Source organism: Anolis sagrei, chromosome 3 (genome assembly GCF_037176765.1).
Source record: "Anolis sagrei isolate rAnoSag1 chromosome 3, rAnoSag1.mat, whole genome shotgun sequence".
In the NCBI taxonomy this organism is placed as follows: Eukaryota; Metazoa; Chordata; class Lepidosauria; order Squamata; family Dactyloidae; genus Anolis; species Anolis sagrei.
Genome location: NC_090023.1, coordinates 6,050,774 through 6,067,392, shown reverse-complemented (window position 1 = coordinate 6,067,392; position 16,619 = coordinate 6,050,774). Strand labels below are relative to the sequence as shown.

General features: G+C 43.8%; 1 protein-coding gene across 2 annotated transcripts in view; it reads right to left on the bottom strand.

Moving 5' to 3' along the window:
- Positions 1-16,619, bottom strand: part of FAM168A (family with sequence similarity 168 member A) — a 274,380-nt gene that overhangs the window by 193,034 nt on the left and 64,727 nt on the right. For both annotated transcript variants that reach the window (XM_067466454.1, XM_067466455.1), the window contains exon 2: positions 8,468-8,566. The gene's annotated coding sequence lies outside the window, so the exon portion shown is untranslated. The remainder of the gene's footprint in view (positions 1-8,467; positions 8,567-16,619) is intronic.

Genomic DNA, 16,619 nt, shown 5'->3' with positions numbered 1-16,619 from the left:
AATATTCAACTGACAAAAGATGGATTGAGGGCAAAGCACATATAAGAAGCACAGCTGATAAATCACCAGCAAGTAGAAGATCTGTCAACCGAAAGGCTGCAAGTTCGAAGCCCCGGGTTGAGGTGAACGGTCGGCTGTCACCCCTGCTCACTGTTTACCTAAGTAGTTCGAAAACAGCTTTAACTGTAATTAGAGAAATTAGGTACCGCTAGAGGTGTTTTATGACGCCATAAAGAAGTAAGATCAGAAAATGCTGGGTGACCAAAAAGGAAAGAGGAAGTCCTGATGGCTCTTCATCATACAGAATGGAGCAACTGGACTCACCTTCCTTGTCACCAAAACAAAAACAAAAACAGCTGGACACTGAGTCAACAACAACCTTTCTGTTCTGACTGTCTGTGTATTGTCTATACAAAAGCGGTATTGAATGTTTGCCGTGTTATGTGTGCTGTGATCTGCCCTGAGTCCCCTTCAGGGTGAGAAGGGTGGAATATAAATAAAGTGTTGTTGTCGTTGTTGTTATGTCCTTTGTGGGGATATTTCAGGGGCTTCCCTCGAAAACTCCCAAGCTTTCATCATCAAACAACAGCCTGAGAGATTATAGGAACTGATGACAGCTAACTTCTGAGGTTGTCTGTTCTTGCCATCAAACAGGTCTGAAAGTTCTTCCTACCATTGAAGTACAATTTCTTGTCATTTGCAGCCACAGTTTCATTCATTCATTTAGAATATTTAAACCCAATCCTTCCGCCAAAAAACCTCCCAGGCTTATAGGTCTTTAATTGACAGTTTTCCTGTTCTTAGGCTTACTCTCTAAATAAGACATAACCCTTGGCAGCCACCTCTCCACCAAAGTCAACATCGACGCCGAAATACAACACCGCCTGAGCTCTGCAAGTGCAGCATTTTCCAGAATGAAGCAGAGAGTGTTTGAGGACCGGGACATCCGTAGGGATACCAAGGTGCTTGTTTATAAAGCTATTGTCCTCCCAACCCTGCTATATGCCTGTGAGACGTGGACTGTCTACAGACGTCACATGCAGCTCCTGGAACGTTTCCATCAGCGCTGCCTCCGGAAAATCCTGCAAATCTCCTGGGAAGACAAGCGGACAAACGTCAGTGTGCTGGAAGAAGCAAAGACCACCAGCACTGAAGCGATGGTCCTCCAACATCAACTCCACTGGGCCGGCCACGTTGTCCGGATGCCTGACCACCGTCTCCCAAAGCAGTTGCTCTACTCCGAACTTAAGAACGGAAAACGGAACGTTGGTGGACAGGAAAAGAGATTTAAAGATGGCCTCAAAGCCAACCTTAAAAACTCTGGCATAGACACTGAGAACTGGGAAGCCCTGGCCCTTGAGCGCTCCAGCTGGAGGACAGCTGTGACCAGCAGTGCTGCAGAATTTGAGGAGGCACGAGTGGAGGGTGAAAGAGAGAAACGTGCCAGGAGGAAGGCGCGTCAAGCCAACCCCGACCGGGACCGCCTTCCACCTGGAAACCAATGCCCCCACTGCGGAAGAAGATGCAGAGCAAGAATAGGGCTCCACAGCCACATACGGACCCACAAGGAAATCCATAATGGAAGACCATCTTACTCGTCCAACGAGGGATCACCTAAGTAAGTAAGTAACACACAATTAAAGCACAACGGCAGTAGGAGAGAGGATTGAATCTGGCAGACAATGTCTCTTCTCCTCTGTCGGAGGCCAAGACAGTGATAACTGGAATGGATGAGGGCCTTTTCATCTGCTGCTAGGGTTAAGGCTTGATGATGCTGTGCTTGCCTGTTTTTCTCTACTCCAAACTGGCAACAGGGCAGTTGCCAGTCGGATTGATGGATGTCATTTGCGGTATCCAGAAAATGCTCCTCTTTGTTTTTGTCATATACCAGAGCAGGAACTCCTCTGTCCTTAAACGCCACACCAGCTTGGTAAAATCAGCAAGCAGTTTACTGAAGAATATATCAGGGCAAAGCAGTAAAAATAGTAAAATTGTAAAGGTTCAATACAAGTAAAATAGTCCCAAACCTCAAAGGAAAACGAGATCCAAAAATACATAGAAATCCATGGAACTAGGCACTTGAAACCATGAAACAAGACAGTAGGAAAAATTTAATAGAGAAAATGGGAGCTTGGCAAGAACTTGTTACATGAAACTAAGAGCACTTGAAAAAAAGATAATTATCAATTTCCAGCATTGGCCTGAATGAGGCAACCTTTTCTCGTGCATCAATATATGGCTTTTCCAAGTTTTGAAACTGAAAGGAAAGGTTTTCTCTTGACTTACTACCAGATAACGTTTTTTTTTTCTCCTGTAAGCAAACGGACTATCTGAGCCTTTGCACTCTGTTTACAGAAACTATGCTTTCTGTCTAAGCTCTCATTATCAGCTCTCTCTGAGCTCTCGTTATTTTATGATGTTGTGTTGATTGTTTGTTATCTACTTGTATGGTTTGTTTTGCACTTGTTGTATTTTGCATGTCATTTCAGTGTTTGATGAGCCACCCTGAGTCCCTCTGTGGGTGCCAGAAACAATATCATACGAAAGCTGACTGGCACAACCTGGGGATCACAACCAGATACAGTGAAGACATATGCCCTTGCACTGTGCTACTCTTCTGCTGAGTATGCATGCCCAGTGTGGAACACATCTCACCACACTAAAACAGTGGATGTGGCTCTGAATGAGACATGCCGCATTATCACGGGGGGTCTGCGCCCTACACCACTGGAGAAATTACACTGCTTAGCCGGTATTGCACCACCTGACATCCGCCGGGAAGTGGCAGCCAATAGTGAAAGGACCAAGGCAGAGACATCTCCAGCTCATCCCCTGTTTGGGTATCAGCCAGCACGTGAATGACTTAAATCTAGAAATAATTTTCTAAGATCTACAGAGACACTCGCTGGAATACCTCAGCAAGCGAGAGTCCAAAAGTGGCAGGCTGAAACCCAGTACCTCAACCAATGGCTGATACCAAATGAGAGACTCCCTCCTCACACAGAAGACTGGGCGACTTGGAAGGCACTGAACAGACTGCGCTCTGGCACCACGAGATGCAGAGCCAACCTTCAGAAATGGGGCTACAAAGTGGAATCCTCAACATGCGAGTGTGGAGAAAAGCAAACCACTGACCACCTGCTGCAATGTACCCTGAGCCCTGCCACATGCACAATGGAGGACCTTCTTGCAGCAACACCGGAAGCACTCCAAGTGGCCAGATACTGGTCAAAGGACATTTAACCAACTACCAAACTCACAAGTTTTGTATTTGTCTGTTTGTTTGCTTTGTTCTGTTAGAAATGTAATATAATGGACTGGTTGCTCTGACACGACAAAAAAAATGGTGGCAGGATATAAAAAAATATTATTATTATTATTATTATTATTATTATTATTATTATTATTATGGGACAAAATATAATCACCAATTTAGAACTTCAGAGGCCATAAAAAGGGGCCCAGCGCTCTTCCGACCTCTGTTTTTAGGTAAGGCAAGTTGTGTACTTTAAGACAGGAGGAAGCCATTCCTGTTCTTAAAGGCTGAGTAGGAATTAAAATCCCAGTCTAAGCCTGATCCTCAGGAACACATGCCAAAGAGACACAAAAGGTATAGGAAAGCCTTCAATCCCTATATAGAAATCCACAGAAAGTCTTGCACAAATCTGTGTTTTTCTCCTTTAGTGCTTTCTTCCCAGCAAGATTTATTTAATGCTTCACCTTGACTTGCCTTAAAGGTCTTTCCGGCTTCTTCTTCGGCATTCAGCCGCCTCCCCCAGGCGCTGTTGCCGCTGCTGCTGCGTCTTGGATGGATCGCCCACATAAGCTGTCTAAAATTTAAATTAAGACTTGCCAAGAAAGCTGAAGTCTTAATTTGCCCCTTAATAAAACACAAAAGCATGTTTCTTTGACCCCCGGCTTTTCTGGGGCATGTCTGACGGAGGCACTTAATCACCATAATTTGCAGCAGCAGCCAGGAAACATTCAGGTTTCGTGACAGCCTGACATTTCAAAAATAGAAGACTGACGTGAGGAATACCAGGAGCCCCCAAATCCTGCTCTAAGGATGACTTGTGTTTTGATTCAATAACAATTTCCAAATGCTTTATTGCAGAAACGGTGTCACATCTGATGCTAAAGAGATTATTTTCCAAGTAAACCAGACTTGACTGCCTATTGAAAACAGGTAAAGCCAGGGGACGTGCTTTGAACAGGAAGGCAACCTGGCTTATTAACTAACCTTTGCCATTCAAAAGCACTCCACAGAAAGCCAGGTATATTTGGCACAGCTTATTCGGCTTACAAAATTGTCAGCAGGCTGTGCGCAGAAACACACACTTATCGATACAAACAAGCCTGGCGCACCAGGAAAAAAGCATTAAATTATACATCAGGGATGAAAGCCCTTACTTCCAACCAGGCCTTTGAACACAGAGCGATGTAGGACAGGCTCAGTGGGAAGGCACATGGAAAACGCAGGTAGAAGTGAACCAATCTCTTGTTCTAATCCTGTCCCAGCCATTTAAAGATTGACCAGTGCTGAGAAAGTTGGTGTAATTTTCCAAGAAAAGGAGAAATTACTAAGCTGGGGCATCCATCAGGATCCTTCTAATAAGCACTTTCGAGCATTTCCATTTTGCATTAGATTTGAACTGCTGCTGAGTATGCATGCCCAGTGTGGAACACATCTCACCACACTAAAACAGTGGATGTGGCTCTTAATGAGACATGCCGCATTATCACGGGGTGTCTGCGCCCCACACCACTGGAGAAATTACACTGCTTAGCGGTATTGCACCACCTAACATCCGCCGGGAAGTAGCAGCCAATAGTGAAAGGAGCAAGGCAGAGACATCTCCAGCTCATCCCTTGTTTGGGTATCAGCCAGCATGTCAATGACTTAAATCAAGAAATAGTTTTCTTAGATCTACAGAGACACTTGCTGGAACACCTCAGCAAGCGAGAGTTCAAAAGTGGCAGGCTCAAACCCAGCACCTCAATCCGTGGGTGATACCAGATGAGAGACTCCCCCTTGGGCCCACAGAAGATTGGGCGACTTGGAAGGCGCTGAACAGACTGCGCTCTGGCACCACGAGATGCAGAGCCAATCTTAAGAAATGGAGCCACAAAGTGGAATCCATGACATGTGAGTGTGGAGAGGAGCAAACCACTGACCACCTGCTGCAATGCAACCTGAGCCCTGCCACATGCACAAGGGAGGACCTTCTTGCGGCAACACCAGAGGCACTCCAAGTGGCCAGATACTGGTCAAAGGACATTTAATCAGCTACCAAGTTTGCAAAATTCGTGGGGTTTTTTTTTTTTTGTTTTGTTTTGTTCTGTTAGAAATTTAATACAATGTTCTGGTTGCGGATGACACGATAAATATTAGATTTGAAAAGTTGTCAAATGGAGCCTTCAGTCTGGCCCTCTTCTAACAACCCTTAAAACACACATCAGAAAAGTTCACCCAAAAAAAAGGATATGGAAATATTATAAAGCAAGCTGATTAAAAGAGACTCAGTAAGAAGATTTTGGTTCCAAGACGCTGAATATGAGTATGATATGGCAGCTAAAGAAAGGCAACGGGGCTTGATGAATCCAAGGCTGGAGTTAGAATTGCTAGAAGAAACATTCACAACCTTATTTATGCAGATGATACCACTTTGTTGGCTGAAAGCGATGAGGAGCTGAGGAGCCTTCTAACCACGGTAGAAGAAGAAATGGCAAAAGCTGGGTTGCAGTTAAACATAAAAAAAACCAAGATTCTGGCAACCAGACTGATTGATGAGTGGCAAATAGAGGGAGAAACATGGAGGCCATGACAGACTTTGTATTTCTAGGTGCAAAGATGACTGCAGACGCAGACTGCAGCCAGGAAATCAGAAGACATTTCCTTCTTGGGAGGAGAGCAAGGACCAAGCTCAATCAAATAATGAAGAGTAGAGACATCACACTGGCAACTAAGATCTGCATAATTAAAGCAATGGTATTCTCCGTATGGATGTGAGAGCTGGACCATAAGGAAGGCTGAGTGAAGGAAGAGAAAAGCTTTTGAACTGTGGTGTTGGAGGAAAATTCTGAGAGTGCTTTGGACTGCAAGAAGGTCCAACTAGTCCATGTTGTTGTTCATTCGTTGTCGCTTCCAACTCTTTGTGACCCCATGGACCCGCCCACATCAGAGCTCCCTCTCGACAATCACCTCCCCCAGCTCCTTCAGGGTCAAGCCAGTCACTTCAAGGATACCATCCATCCACCTTGCCCTTGGGCGGCCCCTCTTCCTTTTTCCTTCCATTTTCACCAGCATTGTTGTCTTCTCTAAGCTTTCCTGTCTTCTCAATATGTGGCCAAAGTACTTCATCTTGGCCTCTAGTCCATCCAGTCTCTGTTTAAAAGCCTCCAAAGAAGGAGCCTCCACCACACTCCGAGGCAGAGAGTTCCACTGCTGAACGGCTTTCACAGTCAGGAAGTTCTTCCTAATATTTGGGTGGAATCTCCTTTCCTGTAGTTTGAAGCCTTTGTTGGGCATCCTAGTCTCCAGGGCAGCAGAAAACAAGCTTGCTCCCTCCTCCCTAGGACTTCCTCTCACATACTTATACATCAGAATCTAAAGTTAACCAGTCAGAATCTAAAGTTGACCAAAAACTGATTCATAACCCTTTTGGTACTAATGTTGGAGAATAGTCCCTGGTCGAGTGGTCCCTGGTCAAAGTGGACCCTGGTCAAAAATAGGCTGAGAACCACTGATCTAGACACTATACTTCTTTTGATGTAGCCCAAAATCCCATTGGCTTTTTAAGCTGCTTCATCACATCACATAACCTTTTTGAGTCCCCCTTGGGGTGAGAAAAGAGGTATACAATACTGTAAATAAATAAATAGTTTCCTCATTTTCAACTTGTTGTCCACAAAGACTCCAATGTTACAGGCACCTGCAAAGGCCCGTGGGGATTGACTTTCAAAGTTATGGGGAAAAGTTGAAATTTTCATTTGAGTCTCATCACATGAAGCAAGAGGATTACAATTACAGCAGGATAATAGTAACACTTATTACATGGTGTTTCTCTTCTCTTCTTTCAGTGGGAGACTTTGGAAGGTGTTTCTTTTACGAAAAGGGGCCTATAATGGATTATTTGTGCTTGTAAAATACTATAAACACTTTCCAAACTGTCCCCCACCATTAGAACGGCAAAAGAGGAGCGATGTCATGCGATAAGTCCTAGCCAAAGCTGTTTCTGTCCTGCTGTACTTGCAATTGGCTTGCTTGTGTGAGAAGCTCCCAGGTGTCTTCTCTTCAGTTAGACCGATTGCTTCTCTGTGAGTGTCAGTCAACAGAGGCCACGAGCAGCTGAGGACAGTGGCATTTAATTCCTCAAACAGAAACTGGTTGCCTTGGCTCCACTCCAAAAACTCTCTGTGACTTTCTACATCACCTTCAAAATCTCCAATCTGTCCTAATGGGACATTTTATTTCATGTTTCCAATGTAAATTGTTATCACAGTGATAAGAAGGATGTCTCCAGGTATCTCTGAGTCCCTAATCTGCAACAGGCTCATCAGAATTTTGCTATAACTTCTGTAAAGAGGAACCTGAAGTAAGGAATGGCATGAACAATACTGATTTGAGAAGGTCTATATGCAATAAAAACATTGATAAGGTAGAATCATAGAATCCGAGTTGGAAGAGACCTCATGGGCCATCCAGTCCAACCCCATTCTGCCAAGAAGCAGGAAAATTGCATTCAAAGCATCCCCAATAGATGACCATCCAGCCTCTGTTTAAAAGCTTCCAAAGAAGGAGCCTCCACCCAGGCCCGTAACCAGGATTGCGTTTCGGGGGGGGGGGGGGGGCAATTTTTTTTCAGGGGGGGTTCGGGGGGGTCTGAATTTCCGGGGGGGGGGGCTGAGTCTGAGTGAAAGAGGGTCTAGCCTAGCAAACCTTTTGTATCGTTACCCCAATACCCCCATGCATATGGGATATATTGAGTATGGTGATCAGATCATGATATGAATAAACATAACAGTTTAAATAATGCACCAGTAAGGCCTTTTCGCGAACCACCATGAGAATTTCGGGGGGGGGGGGGTTGAAGCCCCTCAACCCCCCCCCCCCGCCCCCGGCTACATGCCTGCCTCCACCACACACCGGGGCAGAGAGTTCCACTGCTGAACAGCTTTCACAGTGAGGAAGTTCTTCCTAATGTTCAGATGGAGGCTTTTAAACAGAGGCTGGATGGCCATCTGCCGGGGGTGCTCTGAATGCAATTTTCCTGCTTCTTGGCAGGAAAGTGGTTCAAATGCCATCCTGCTTGGATGGCTGTAACACACTCTATACAGCACTCTCCTTGAAGAATGTTCAGAAACACTTGATCCTTCTGCAAAGTCCTATGCAATCTATAACAGGATTTGGCATTTGCGAACAGAACGAGAAAAACTTACAGCTAGATAAAGTGCAAAGAATTGGTACCTTTGACAGATGAAGTATAGTCTCCAACAGAGAATAGTCCCAAACGTATTCTGTTTACGACTGTGGAGCTGGTAAGGTCTTCACAACATTCCACAGTTTCTAGAAAAGGAAACAGAAATAAAGTTGTAAGGCACAAAACAAGGAGATAATTTAATTGCTGTTTGTTTTTCAAATGACAACCAAGCATAACTTGTCTAGAGATGGAAACAAAGCACACGCACAGAACTAGAGCCTTGTCTGGAAACCCGGCAGACAACATAAAACTGGCACCATCTGTCAGAAATAGCTTGTGATACCTTTATCTCAGGCTCACCAGCCTTTTTTGCCTGGCAAGGCTTCTGTGCTCAAAACAGCTGGGTAACTGGAAGATGATAACTTTCGCCTTAACAGCAACTTCGCATTGGGAAAAACATCTCTTGAAGAATGCCTTGCATGTTATGCAGCTATACAAGACAAAGGAGCCTAGTTGTACATATGTGCCTTCAAGCCATCTGTTCACCCATGGCAACCCCACTCATTTCAAAGGGTTTTCTTAGGCAAGGGATCATCAGAGGTGGCTTTGCCAGTTCCTTCCTCTGCAATATAGCCTACAGCACCTGGTATTTATTGGTAGTTGCACATACAAGTACTAACCAGGAGCAGCTCTGCTTAGCTTCCAAGATCAGTGGGATCTGGTTTCTTTAGGACAGTGGTTCCCAACCTATGGTCCATGGACCACCAGTGGTCTGCAAGAATGAAAATATGGTCTAAAGCCTCACCATTACTACATCGTTGCCTCAAAACCACGCGGCAATGAGAGTTTCTGGTCTCGCGAAACCCTCTTATAGTGCCAAGGCAACAGAGATGTCAGGAGGGAAGAGGCTGACTACCCACAATAAATTATTACTGCCACATCAACTCTAGATTATTAAATATGGTTTTTAGTGGACGAGCAGATAGCGACTACTGGATGGGCTATGTTCTGTATCAGAAACCAGAGCTGATGTGATCCATCCAATGAAATTTTCTGAATCAGCACCCCAAATAACCAAGTTGAATCTAAAGTTGACCAAAAACTGATTCGTAACCCTTTTGGTAATAATGTTGGAGAATGGCCCTGGTCAAAGTGATCAAGGATCTGGAGAACAAGCCCTATGAAGAGCGGCTTAAGGAGCTGGGCATGTTTAACCTAAAGAAGAGAAGGCTGAGAGGAGATATGATAGCCATGTATAAATATGTGAGAGGAAGCCACAGGGAGGAGGGAGCAAGCTTGTTTTCTGCTTTCCTGGAGACTAGGACATGAAACAATGGCTTCAAACTACAAGAAAAGAGATTCCATCTGAACATGAGGAAGAACTTCCTGACTGTGAGAGCCGTTCAGCAGTGGAACTCTCTGTCCCGCAGTGTGGTGGAGGCTCCTTCTTTGGAAGCTTTTAAACAGAGGCTGGATGGCCATCTGTCAGGGGTGATTTGAATGCAATATTCCTGTTTCTTGGCAGAATGGGGTTGAACTGGATGGCCCATGAGGTCTCTTCTAACTCTTTGATCCTATGATTCTATGATTCTATGAAGTGGTCCCAGTTCAAGTGGTCCCTGGTCAAAGTGGTCCCTGTTCAAGTGATCCCTGGTCAAACTGGACTCTGTTCAAGTGGTCCTTGATCAAAAAAGTTGGGAGCCACTGCTTTAGAACATGGTTAGAATAAATCCATTTTGCTTCTTGTATGATCTAGGACAGATCATACAAGAAGCAAACTAAAGTTCGGGGGCCGGATACGGCCCTCCAAGGTCATTTACCCAGCCCTCACTCAGAGTCAACCTAAGTCTGAAACGACTTGAAAGCACACAACAACAACAATCCTATCTTATCAGCTAAAAGCAGGCCCACACTTCCCATTGAAATACTAATAATTGTACATTTGTTAAAATTGTTCTTCATTTTAATTATTGTATTGTTTTAAAGTAGTTTTTGCACTACAAATAAGATATGTGCAGTGTGCATAGGAATCCATTCATGTTTTTTTCAAATTATAATCTGGCCCTCCAACAATTTGAGGGACTGTGACCTGTTCCTCTGTTTAAAAAGTTTGAGAACCCCTGATCTAGGAAGTCCACCACAACCTCACTTTGGTTATTTGGCACTCTACGTGGGGTTGCCTTTGAAGACTGCTCGGAAACTACAACTAGTCCAGCGAGAAGCAGCCAGATTGCTCACCGGGGCGACGTACAGGGAGCATACAACCCCCCTGTTGCGCCAGCTCCACTGGCTGCCGATCCAATTCCGAGCACAATTCAAAGTGCTGGTTTTGACCTACAAAACCCTATACGGTTCCGGCCCAGTGTATTTGTCTGAACGGATCTCCCTCTACGTCCCACCTCGAAGCTTAAGATCGTCTGGGGAGGCCCTGCTCTCAACCCCGCCACTGTCACAAGTGAGGCTGGCGGGGACGAGGAGCAGGGCCTTCTCGGTGGTGGCCCCCCACCTGTGGAACTCACTCCCCGGGGAGATCAGATCGGCACCTTCCCTCTTGGTGTTTAGGAAAAGACTGAAGACCTGGATCTGGGATCAAGCCTTTGGTCACTCTGAAAGCTAACTGAAGGATCTGATGATAGACAAGGACAAATGGAATGGAATGGATATATGCACTCTGAACCCTGAGCATGAGATTGTTTTATGATTTTATTATGTATTGATGTTTTTAATTAATTGTTGTATTTGTATTGCTGTGAATTGTCTTGGGCATCTAATTGTGCCCCTACTGTAAGCCACCCTGAGTCCCCCCCGGGGTGAGAAGGGCGGGGTATAAGTAAATGAAATAAAATAATAAATAATAAATAATTTGGCTGTCAATTTTATACCATTGGAGTTTACTTACGAATGAACTGCAAGCACTGACCAAAATAACAGGCTATAGCTATGAGACTGACCAGAGCACAGTAATGTTAAAGTTCAAAACCTGGAAAAGACTCAAGACTGGATGTTCTTTGACATCTAGCTCCTAAACCAAGCTATCACAAAGTCTGAATCAGAAAATGGCAGGAGACAATATATCTCAATAGGAAACTCTAAAATACATAGATGCTTATCTATTTATAATATATAAAACTTCATTATCTTCATCACACTAGAGAATGGATCCACTTAAAATCCGGTTTCTGCCTCCTGCAGAATTCTAGGGTTTGTAGTTTAGGGAGGAGCCTTTAACAGCCTCCCTAAACTAAAAGGTAAAGGTTGTCCCCTGACATTAAGTCCAGTCATGTCTGACTCTGGGGTGTGGTGCTCATCTCCATTTCTAAGCCAAAGAGCTGGCGTCATCCATAGACACCTCCAAGGTCATGTGGCTGGCATAACTGCATGGAGCACCGTTACCTTCCCGCCGGAGCGGTACCTATTGATCTACTCACATTTGCATGTTTTCGAACTGCTAGGTTGGCAGAAACTAGGGCTGACAGCGGAAGCTCACGCCTCTCCCCGGAATCGAACCTGCGACGTTTCAGTCCACAAGCTCAGAAGTTCAGCACTTTAACCCACTGCGCCACCAAGGGCTCCCTAAACTACAAACCCCATAATTCTGCAGGAGGCAGAAACCGGATTTTAAGTGGATTCATTCTCTAGTGTGATGAAGTAGTAAGAATAATAGGAAATAATGCATGATAGTACAGTGGGTAGGAGAGGAAAGAGCATTTGTTTTGGTTGCGCAATGTCTTTAAATGTACTAAAATAATTTTCTTCAAAAATTGTAATATTGTTGTAATTAAAAATAAATAAAACCACAATACTTGAGAGAAATGTCCACAGTGTTCAGAGAGAAAGGATATAGAAGGGAAAGCTCAAATTCATACTAGAGTAAATGGTGTTCCCTAGCACCACAAAAGCAGAAGGAAGGGATCTCTGAAGCGAAGCACACCATCTTCCATTGCCCCTTGGTGCTTAGAAACAGGCAATGCTTGGCAGCGAGAATGGAGAGATTCTTATGATTCACTGGGTTCTGGGAAATCCTTATGATTAAAAGGGTCTTGGGGGAAAGTGCACCGCTAGAAGTGTAAGAAAGGGAGAAGAGTCAAAATAGCCCCATTTGTCTCTTCCATAACAAGCACGATGTTTGCAGAAGGTTCCTGTCTATATTGGTGTCTCATTGGTAGGTCAGAGACCTCTCAAAAATCCAAAGCAGTACAGTGCACTCAGAGAGAGAGCATTTTCACAAACAACAACAGAGCATGCGCTGTAAACTGGGCAACCGTCACCATCACACCAACCTCCGCAATCTCTCCGCATCATCCCCTTTGGGCACTTTCCTCATTCTAAGTTGCATCCCCAATTACCAGAAAGCCTCCTAATATAATTCCACTTCATTTTATTAAGTCTGTTCCGGAAATGCACACAGCCATTTGTCACGGCAACTGGGGACACAGGCTCGCTTCCAAGAGGTTCGGAACAAACCGCCTGAAGTTGGATGACCAACAATGAACACAAGGCTGAAGGAACATACTTTCTAGGTCAAGGACCCCAAGTGAGTCAGAGGAAAGGATATACTCCAAGTGATTACAAAGCAATACCATGTGCAGTATTGCCTCAAAGCATTCCACAATTTAAAGTTTACATAAATATAGCCACCCCCTCCACCCCAAGTACTCAAGGTACATTATAGCTGCAGAAGAAAGCAATGGTGCATATACGTGAGAGTGGATAAAAAGGACCGTTCATGAGCACAGGCTGATTTGCTAATAGATGCCAATTAACCTCCCAGGTTGGAGATCACAGAATCAATGAGTTGGAAGAAACCAGAAGTGCCATCCAGTCCAACCTCCTTCTGATAGACAGGAAGACACAATTCAAGCCTTCCTGACAGATAGCCATCCAGCCTCTGCTTAACAACCTTCAGAGGAAGAGACTCCACTGGATTAACAGGAAGCATATTCCACTGCCAAACAGCTCTAACTGCAAAGAGGTTCTTCCAAAAATTTAGATGAAATGTCTTTGAATAGCAGTTTGAAGCAATTGTTATGTCCTTATGTCTAGAGTAGCAGAAAACAAGCTTGCCCCCTCCTCAGTTTGACATCCTTTAAAACATTTAAACATAGCTCTCATGTCACCTCTCAATCTTCTCTTCTCCAGATCCCTATGACATTCCCCAGAAGAATCCATAGTTTCCAGACCTTTGAACATTTTGGTTGCCCTTTTCTGGACACATTCCAGATGGTCCATCTCCTTCTTGAATTGTGATACCTAGAACTGGACCCAGAGTAATTCCAGGTAAAGCCTGACCAAAGCAGAACAATTTCTTCCTTCAATCTAGACAACTAAGCCCCTATTGATGCAGCCTTGACTTACATTAGTTTTTTGATGTCACATCATACTGTTGGCTCATGTTAAGTTAATGGTCTACTACAACTCTAAGATGCCTCTTACATTTACTGTTTTCACAGTAAAACAGTTATATGCTTGTGAAACGTGGACTGGGTTGTTGTAGGTTTTTCGGGCCATATGGCCACATTCTAGAATTATTCTCTCCTGACGTTTCGCCTGCATCTATAGCAGACATCCTCAGAGGATGTGAGATGCAGGCGAAATATCAGGAGAGAATACTTTTAGAACATGCCATATAGCCCGAAAAACCAACAACAACCCAGTTATTCTAGCCATGAAAGCCTTCAACAAAACATTGAAAAAACAACCCTGCTACATGTCTGCAAAATATGGACTATCTACAGATGTCACACTCAACTCCTGGAACAATTCCATCAGCATTACCTCTGGAAAATCCCGCAAATCTCTTGGGAAGTCAGTCAGACAAATGTTAGTATGCTGGAAAAAAGCAAAGACCACCAGTACTGAAGTGATGCTCTTACGCCATCAACTCCACTGGACCGATCACATTGTCTGAATCACCGTCTCGCAAAGCAGTTACTCTACTTCCAAACTCAAGAATGGACAACAGAATGTTGATGGACAGGAAAAGAGATTTAAAGATGGGCTTAAACCTAACCTTAAAAACTGTGGCAAAGACATCAAGAATTGGAAAGCCCTGGCCCTTGAGCGCTCTAGCTAGAGGTCAGCTGTGATCAGAAGGTGCAGAATTTGAAGAGACATGAATGGAGAGCAAGAGGGAGAAATGTGCCAAAAGAAAGGCACGTCAAGCCAACCCTGACTGGGACCACCTTCCACCTGGAAACCAATGCCTTCACTGTGGAAGAACATGCGGGTCGAGAATAGGGCTCTATAGTCACCTATGCATCCACCGCCAAGACACTACACTTGGAAGGCCACCAGACTGACATGAATGACTTTTCAATAACTTTGAAGCACAGGTTCTTTTTATTGCAATTTCCAGTGTGAGAGGGTACATCAGATTACAGAAAAATATTTAGACAAAGAATAACATTGGACATACAGACATACAGGTTCTATACATTGGATTCACAATTATATGGCTAACAAACAAACAAAGAGGAATTACATTTTCACTGAACATTCACACCACATGTACACACATTCATCCTCAGGCATTCAGACATGACCATATTATTTTCTTCCTCCTTGGAGCCTGCCAATGCATAGTTCCATAATTTTAAAACGCTGAAATGCCAAAACTTCTTTCCCTAAGAACAATGCCATGGACCAGATCTCTGTTTTCTGTACAGCAGAACCTGACTCTCTGCACAAAATCCAAGACTTCAAAGGCGCACTTCTTCCTCTTCCCTTGAGAAAGAAGCCCCAAAGTGTCCAGAATCGTGCTTTCCCATAGCATATCTGACACTCTCTGAATACACCATCTCTCTCCTTCCCATGGAGCAGAGCACGGTGGGTGGAACAGACTCCTCAGGTCTGCCACAATTTGAGCATTATTAGGCTGAGTCTTTTATAGGAATATTCTGTTGATGTAGTCCCAAAATTGTAAATTAATGATAGACATCTTCCATCCTGGCTCCATCTCAATTTCCTGGCCAGATGTTGACTCTTCTTGATAGGTGTTGACAAACACAAGGCTTGTGTTGACTTCCTTCTTAACATAAGGAATGTTGCAAACATTTCCTTAACTTGAAAGAACCATTGTCACAGTTCTTATCAGAGTTTACTTTTCAATTCTTTCGACCTGTGCTCCAATTCTGTGGAACACATTGCCTCCATACATTAGAGCAATGTCAGAGTTGCGACCTTTGGTAAAGGCACTCAAGACTTGGCTGTTTGGTTGTGCATTTAAGTAATCAGATCTAATTTGCCAAATAGTCACTGTTGAATGTTTTTATGTTGAATGTTTTTATATTGTGTAAATGCTATCTTAGACTGTAAGTCGCTCGGAGCACCTTGGTGAAGAGCGACTAATTAAGAAATAAAGTGAAGTGAAGTGAATTCTTATTAGCAACTTTTAATTACAATCCAGCAAGCAGGAAGTTTGTCATTGCAGGCCTTAATATTTTACTGGTGCTTCCAAAATTATTAACTCCATCCACACAATCTTCCATTCTGCTCATTCATACCCACACACCATTAAATCCATATTTATCAAATCTGTAATGGTATTTTCGTGACAATACTTGGACAATGAGGGATCACCTAAGCAAGCACTGTTTTCACATCAAGATCACCCATCTTACCTATATCTATGCATTTCATTTTCATTGCCTAAGTATAGTTTTGTACATTTCTCCCTGTTGGAGTTAATTTTCCTGTTCTCTTGACAGTGCAACATGTTCTTTTTTAATCTTTGAATATATATAAATATTCTTTCTAGATATTGTACCCATTTTAGGCACCTCCATTAAAATGCACTAATGGAGATAAATCAGAATAAACAGATGCAAAAGAAGAACAGCATAGCACCTATACAGAGTTTATTGAGCAAACCAGCTTAGCCCCGACAGCACTGCCTGAGGCTGGAAGATTCCACCATAAATACCAGCTTGAGAGGCTGCCATTAGCATCGCTGGATTTATCACCCTAAAGACCTACGTTGTAAAGAAACACAACCTCCTAGGGAGTCTTCTAGTGTCTCATCAGGAAATCTGATTTTACTGTAGGCCCCCAGAGGTAAGATAATAAGATATGGTGGGATATAAATATTTTAGCAGCAATAATAATTCTGCCGCAAACAGGCGTTGCCTCTTAACTCATTGTTTTTATCACCATCGCAAAGTTCTCCACAGGGGTGGGACTCCAAGTCCCATCAACAACAGA